The sequence below is a fragment of the Lytechinus variegatus genome, chromosome 4, assembly GCF_018143015.1.
Source record: "Lytechinus variegatus isolate NC3 chromosome 4, Lvar_3.0, whole genome shotgun sequence".
In the NCBI taxonomy this organism is placed as follows: Eukaryota; Metazoa; Echinodermata; class Echinoidea; order Temnopleuroida; family Toxopneustidae; genus Lytechinus; species Lytechinus variegatus.
In genome coordinates, this window is record NC_054743.1 from 58,222,709 (window position 1) to 58,230,997 (window position 8,289).

Below are 8,289 nucleotides of genomic sequence, written 5' to 3' on the forward strand. Positions count from 1 at the left end.
TCAACTTGTACTTTAATGTCATCATTTCTTTAAATTTCTGGTGCTTGCCCTTGGAATAAACTACCAATTTTACACAGCAGTACCTTATTTGACCTGTTTATATTAAAACAGTTGAGAAAATAATTAGAGAGCTGCCAAGAGATAGGATTTTATCATACATGTCTCTAGTAGGATTTTTAGGACAATGTTATACTGAATAGGACTTTTCCCATTGAAATGGAATTTTCAAAACTTGTAAGAATTATATTTTTCGTTTATTCCAAATTTGAAGATAAAAAAGATCTTAGGCTTAAAAAAGAATAAGATTTTTTTTTTCAATTGAACTCGGCAGCTCTATATTCATGGGGTTGGGGGTTTCATGTAGTAGACCTGGGTTGAGTGCAGCACAATTGTAATGTTTGAGTGAGGTTTGTTATCACTTTGTTTTGATGCAGAGTGCTTAGAGACATCTGAATAAGTAAATGTTATAAATACAATTCGTTGCTTTCAGCCCGGGTGATTCTGTATATCGCATTGATCGATATATCTGATAAGTATCTGATAAATCTAGGATCAAGCAGGATTGGAACCTCAAAGGGGCGTTTCATGAAAGGACTTGTCGGACATTTTTTCCGACAAGTACCAGTTTATCCGACAGTTACCATAGGAACCATGCTTCTCAGTCAATCAGAATCAAGGAAAGATGTCAGATCTGACAACTTGTCGGATGAAAATATTGATGAAACGCTTCCCTGATCTACTGATTGCCGGTCAGCGACTGTACCACCGGGCCATCACTGTCCCATGGCGCAGTCATGAGGAAATAAAAACAAAGCCCTCAGTTCCCCTGATAAGAGGTTCAAATCCTGCTGGTGCCAGGATTTTTTTTTTTTACTTATCGGATAGATCGATTAATGCGATACTGGGTTGAAAGCCATCGATTATATTTACAACAAGCTTCCCCAGGCAAGCCTTTAACATTCCAAGTAACTGTTCCAAGCAAGTATAATTAATATTATTATTTGAAAGATAAAACAGTGATCAATTATGCATTGCATCTAGTACACTCTCTTTGGTTAAATCCGAATGAAAGACTTAATGATAAAGGCGCAGCTTAACCTGCACGCATGTTTTATGATATGTGCGAGCTCTCAGCCCGTGTACTACCCAATACATATGCATACGTAGAAATATTTCAATCAATAACAACCCCAATTCCAAACTTCCTAAAATTACATTGTAACCTATGCGAGATCTGCGCTGTCACGTATTATTGTCACTGGGTTAAACACACCTTGTTCTACTAACCTGAATAATATGATAAACCGAGGATGTGTTCACACTGTATGTTAAACCTTCGAGTATATTACATTATTGTGTATGGCACTATGTGGCTACTGTATAGCAATGAGAGAATTTGTCATGGCTGTTTGTCATGCACATCACACCTGGTTAAGGGTTGTGAGGTGAGAGTTAGTCAGTTTGATCAGGATCAAGTATCTAGACATTCTCAGGTAGTGTTGACTCACCTGTCGAGTTAATTGGACCACAATAGTGAGATGTCAGTGTAGGTAGGGAGCTAATACAAGGGGGTGCATTCACACTAGTTGACCATAATGTATGTAATGAATGTTTGGGTGTGGACGGGCCCCTGTGGTCACCTAAAAGTGATTCCTTTTAAGGATTAAATGTGGAATGCATATTAGTGATGCCCTTCCAGACTACACCCTTGGATAGTTGGATTGAACCCTGATGCCCGTATTCTGAAATCTGTTTAACTGAGACCACAGTCTCACTCTGTGTTAAAATTATGGGAAGCCAAAAGTGTAAATTTGTTTGTTAAGTTGTATGTTTCTAAAGTTTACTATGCTCTTTCCTGATTCATCGATGGTGAAGACAATCATCTAGTTAATCAGTCACTGAAGTGCTGTGACAGTGATGACCATAGTCATTAGCATCCCCATGGGTACTTTAGTTAACACTAAATGTCTTTGATGGGGGAAAATATCACTTAAGAGGGGGCATCGCGGTCTAGTGGTTAAGACTCTCGTCTTTCAATCTGAAGGACGTGGGTTCCGATTCCAATCCGTGGCGTGTGTTCCTTCAGCAAGAAATTTTCCCACATTGTGCTGCACTCAACCCAGGTGAGATGAATGGGTACTGGGTAGGAAGAAATTCCTGGAATGCTTGAGCACCCGATCAAGGCAGCTGTGCCAAAGCTAGGGTGATAAAAACATTACCCTTCTAAGCAGGGCCTGCTGGGAGAATAGTTTTCGGAACTGAAGTGGCTATCCTGAGTAAAATATGACATATGACACCTAGATAAATCCTAGTGATTTGATTGGTTTGATATGGTTCATTCAGCCCATTTTTCAATGATGTCATCAACCGTGCAATTTTGGATCCATTCATTGTGCAATTTTTTCGATCCATACGATATTGTCCATTGCACTCGCGCACCGAGACTGCAGCCCATGCACCAGCAGTGCGCTTGTTTTAATGACGTAACAACAGATCAATCTCACACAGCATGAGCATGTTTTGCATCAAAATTCATGAATTTCATATGAAAAAAAATTGTATAGGTGTCATATACACCAAATAATAAATTTTTTTTCATTCGTGCAATGGACAGAATACTTCATTTGGTGAAAGATGAAATAATGATCCATTCAACGAGGCTACGCCTGACAGCTCATAGGGTCCCACGGCTCAGATTTTCAGCAAACTTTAACGTTAGTCGATCCCTTTAATAACAGAATGCATTTGTCATTGGTATGTTGTGTACACTTGCTTTGATTGTAGTGCTAGAGATTTGTAGAAAATGACCATTCATTCATCTCACACAAACGGAAATGTAAATGACGATTGGGAAGAACAAAAATGTGTTTTCAAAATGAGACAAGAAATGACAAATAAAAGCAGGAATTGAGTAACAGACCAAGTAAAGGCGATGAAATTGCAGTTGCACTTTAACAAAATTTGAATTGTACTTTAGTTTCCACTGATGCCATTGTACTTTAAGAGAGAGAGCACCTCGTAGCAAGGAATTTAGGAAAGAAGATTGTCGGGGAAACAGCAGAAATGAGAGAGAGAGGAGGGAGTGGGAACATTTAAATGTACATATTCAGCATTTGCGTTGTAATCTTCCTCCAAAGCCCTCCTCTAAAGAGAAAATCCTTTCACTAGACATTGATGAATATCTAAAACCTCTCAACTTTCAAGAAAAGAATCTTAGAATGGATTTGGTCCTCCTTTGCAAGACTTATCAGTTGTCTTTCCCCCCATCGGAAGCATCATCTTAATTTGAAAAAGGGTAAGACTGAGATTTTGCTCTGCTGACGAAAAGCATCGTCTCGCTGCTTTACAGGCCAAGCCCAGGTAGTTAACACACTTATTTCTGTAAATAGAAAAGAACCTGAAAGTTTGTCAAAATCAGATGTAAGATAAGAAAGATTTGGCAATTTTAGATTTGCCAAATTTCAGAAAACGGTGACCTGCACAGCACATGCAGTGTATGGTGTACAAATGATGTTAGTTTGGTATAATGAGTACCATTATCACATGTTCTGTTTGTTATTTTGGTTGGGAGTTTTTAATCCAAACTTTTCAGTTTTTAATTCAAACTCCTGGGGGGCGTTTCACAAAGATTTAAGCATGACTTAGGTCGCACTTAAATGTCGACGCGTACATGATATGCAACGCGCAATCTTATTGATAGATACGCGGTAGTGCGCGTCCTCATGACACTATCTGACCAATGCGGTCATGCCTTTCATACCGTACGCAATTCGGCATTTAAGTGCGACTCTAAGTCATACTTAAATCTTTGTGAAACACCCCCCTGGTGTATTTTTAATGCATGGTCCTTTCAGAACACAGAGGTTCCTTGACAGTTGCTCCAGCGGCACTTGCTCCTCTGCAAATTCCACACATTTAATAGAATGACCAACTTCAACCCTGGATTTAACACTATACCCTACTACACCCTAAACATAACATAAAACCCTATTTCAACCCTAATCCGATATCTTAAGACCAAATAATGCCCGAAGAAATTGTTGCCAGAGCAAATGTCGTGTCACCAGAGACTTGTGTTAATCTTGACACCATTTGAAGCGTAAGTCCACTGTTTTGAATAGTTGACTCATCAATACAAAACAGTGGACTCATGAATAAAATAGCGTACTCAACCATGACAACAGGCATCAATTTGGCACACTGTGACAAAGCGCACATCGGTATTGGACTTTTTAAAAACTATATGCTGTAAATCATTTGTAAGTTATACAGGAAATCTGCATAAACCATGGGTTCAACCGATGGTTTTCAAAACCACCTGTGGGCCAATAGGTTCTCATTTCACCATCTTCCTTAGATGTGAACATACCGCAGGTTGGGTTGAATCAGAGAGTTTCTGTTTCTGTTTGTGGTAACTCACGTAAGAACTCGGCAGGACAGCATTTTGCTGGTAAACGCCAAGCTGGTATAAAACCAATTACCTATGAAACATTTTACGTCTAGTGTTTCATGGAGCACCTTGTTACTGACTGTCACTGAGAAAATTTGCTCTGAGCCAAACAGATACAAGGATTTCAGTGGCTTATATCAATGAAAATCACTCTCTAATTATTGTTTCATGGAATGTTCCCCTGTACGCACATGCAATTTATCAATTTGTGAGTTGGTTTTATTTTGCAGAGGGGTCAGTTTGATCCATTTTGACTGATGGTATGAAATCATTTTGAGCAATGAATACCATATAAGTACATATAGGTGTTGTTTTGTAAACTTATATCCATAGGTTAATATGACCTGTTCACATGAGCAATAAATCAACTTGTGAGGTGATTATGGGTATAGTTTTGTTCATTTTGATTGATGGTATAAAAGATCATGTAGCTTTAGCCATGAACACCATATAGTTCACCATTAGTTATGAACACATCATATGTCACTTTGGCACGTTCACATGAGCAATTAATAAACTTTTGAGGTGATAAGCGGATAACTGATCCATTTTTTTATTGATAATATGAAAGAACTTTTAGCCATGAATACCATAGACCCTATTGTTCACCATTAGATATGAGCACATTGTATGGTACATGTAGTTTGGCATGATCACACTATAAATTCTTTGAACTTGGAAGTTAGGGGTTATATAATAGTTTTTTTTTCTTTTTGATTAAATTGTATGAAAGTAGCTTTAAATGTGAATAACATTGAGATAACCTCACATGTAGATATGAAGACATCATATATCGGTTTGACCTATTCATACCAGAAATTGTTCAACTTGCGAGTGGATTAGGGGTTAATTTTACCTTCTTGACAAAATAAATAAAAGAAACCAGCTTTAAACATGAATACCATAGTACAAAAAACTCTTAGATATAAACACACTGTATCAATTTGAACTGTTCACACATGCAATTAATATCAACTTGTGAGTTGATCTCATTTTGCAGAGGGGTTCAATTCGTTTTTCTTGCTGGTATGAAGCCTCTCTTGCTATGAATACCATGTAGATCATCGTAGCCGCAGGGGTGGAAGTAAAGCCAGTCTGTGTGATAGCAAGTCCAAATCCAGCTGCTTTTAAACGGTCAGTTCACTGACCATACAGCTGTCACAGTCTTACTATATAGTAGCTGGATGACCGATGATATGTTTTCCCAGGTGTGTGCATCTCAGCTGGATTAAAGATAAATTCCAGTTCTGGTAACGATCTCAAAATGTCTTTTTACAGAATCTAATAAAATGACCACCCAAGTGTCTGTTTGTATGAATAAAAATATGTGCCAAAGGATTCTGGAAGGAATTGTGTAATTGCTGAGAAATAAGCAAAATAAGCGCGGATTCGGTCACTTCCGTAAGTTCTTTATTCCAGCAATAATAATAATACACTGTCCCACATGTGCCTATCTTTGTTGGCGATCTTCAGTGTGATCGCATTTCAGCTTAGATTTTATGATTTCACAAAGTTCAGTGAATGTAACTGTACCAGATGTAGATCCACGATGATATAGTCATACTTAACCTTGGTTTTACAGACTTTCTCAAGAAATTAGTGTTTTCCTGCAACTACTATCATTTAGCTTTAAAGGGTGATCACGGCTGTCTTTCTTTCTTTTTTAAAAATAGAAGTGGGTTGGCTCAGTTGGTAGAGCATCCGTCTCACAACCGGGAGGTTGGAGGTTCAAACCCTGGCCGCGTCAGACCAAAAGACTTTAAAAGATGGGAGTTGCCGCTACCGTGTTTAGCGTTCAACGATTAAAGGGATAGACCCTCGTCAATCTGGCACTGCACAGTGGCTGCTGGGCCTTAGATCACTTGGGCAAAGCAAATTTCGGAGTATTTCATTTCATGTCTATTTCAAACAATAAAATAGGGATATGGATATGGATTTTTATATTTGTATAGATAGCATATTGGAGGAACATAACATTTATGAGGTTTTATCAAATTTGCTCTTGTCACAAGGGGAGCATTTCACGGATGGGTTTTGTCAGTGATTTTCACTTACTAATTTGCTCTCAGACAATCAGATGCAATGATTTCAGTAGCCTGTAACAGTTGTCAGTCAGTATTGTAGACTGTGTAAACCAGTGCTTATATCAGCTGTCCATCTTTAGAAATTAATCATTATTTTCATTTTTGTCTGGATGGGTTAATGAATGGACCCTTTTTTAACTCTCTTTTCTTCATCATCAGCCTCTTTGCTTTAATAGACACCTATATTTTTTATTAAAAAAACAAGTCCACACATTGGTTTTCATAATGCATATAACAATTTTCATTTATTTGATGTATGGTAAAACAGCAATGTGGATAAAAGGCCTTGCTGAAGGGCATAAGTGCCGTGCCAGGAATCGAATCCCCGATCCTCGGACCTCTAAACAAGCGCCCTAGACCACCCGGCCACGGCACCTCCACCTATATTGGTTCTTTTTTATTCAGAGATGGGACCAGATTGGCTTGTGACTCTATCAAATTCTCTCCTTTTTTCACTGATTTTCTTGATTTCTGGAGATTTCTTTCCAACTTATTCTTTTTCTTCCCCCCTCCAAATCAGTCAACTTACTAGGGTAACAAGTAATTAATTGAAAAATCAAAGGGCTGTTGTTTCACATTTGGGCAATTGATGAATTGTAGGTGCTATTTAGTCCAATTGAAGGGCTGCTTTTTGCCTAACAAGCTGTTGTGCTTGAAATGATAATATTCTGCAGTTTGTAGAAAAGTAATTTTCTATGATAATGTTCTTTGATATTCTTATTGGCAGATCTTGGGGCGATTCTAGAAAAGTTTGTCACAACAATAAAATAAATAAATAAGCAAAACTTTTTTATTTTAAATCCAATTTTGATGAATTTTTCAGCGCTATCCTTCTGTGATTTTTCTCTATTGATTCAAATCAACATTTTTTCTGGGGTGGACTTGACCTTTAATAATATCAACATCTTTTCATTTCATATGTAAGGATGCACTACAGAGGATCAAATCTTATAGTGTCATTGGAATCATGATAAATGATGCATGTCGATATTTCATGTGCTACTATAGTTCAGATGTTACTCTAACCTTTACCAATGTTTATGAGGATAATTTATTGCCAGCATCGCTATGTGGATAAAAATGTTTTTCATTGAAGTGCAAGAATGAATAGTATCTTTGTAGTGATGGAATTGTGACTCAAATGTGAAATAGGAGATATACGTGTTATCATCATTTTCAGTATTCAAAACTGAACTAAGTTTTCTCGGAAGAACTATTAAAGTACATCAAGTCTTCAATATTAAACTACTAGTCAAATATTCCAGTTAATAATGTATTGAATAGGACATCATGGCTGACACTTTGGTCACCCATAGTTAAATGCTAGTGAGCATTTCATGTACATGTACATGTAGCATATTGTCAGTGATCGACACTGTCATTCAATTAATTCATTTCATGCTTATTTCACAAGCTGATTAAAAAAGGCTTTTTAAAAACAACATAAATACAGTATAAACAGTTCAAGTAAAGCAGCTCATCAGAGAATATGTAGATATTCCATAATGCATTTAGGTTTAAATAAAATACATGTTAACTAGTCATTACAGTGAAAAGGAAAAATAAAATGTGTTCTAAAAATAATGAAAGGTTTTCATTGGTGACTTTGCTCTTATCCAATGAGATGCAAGGAGATGTTTTGGATCATCACTTTATTGTAGTACACTATGATCGTAAATATTTTTTTTTTCATTTTGGTACTATTTTTGTACTTAATGTAATTATAATGGTATGTTTAATGAAAGGTTGCCCTAC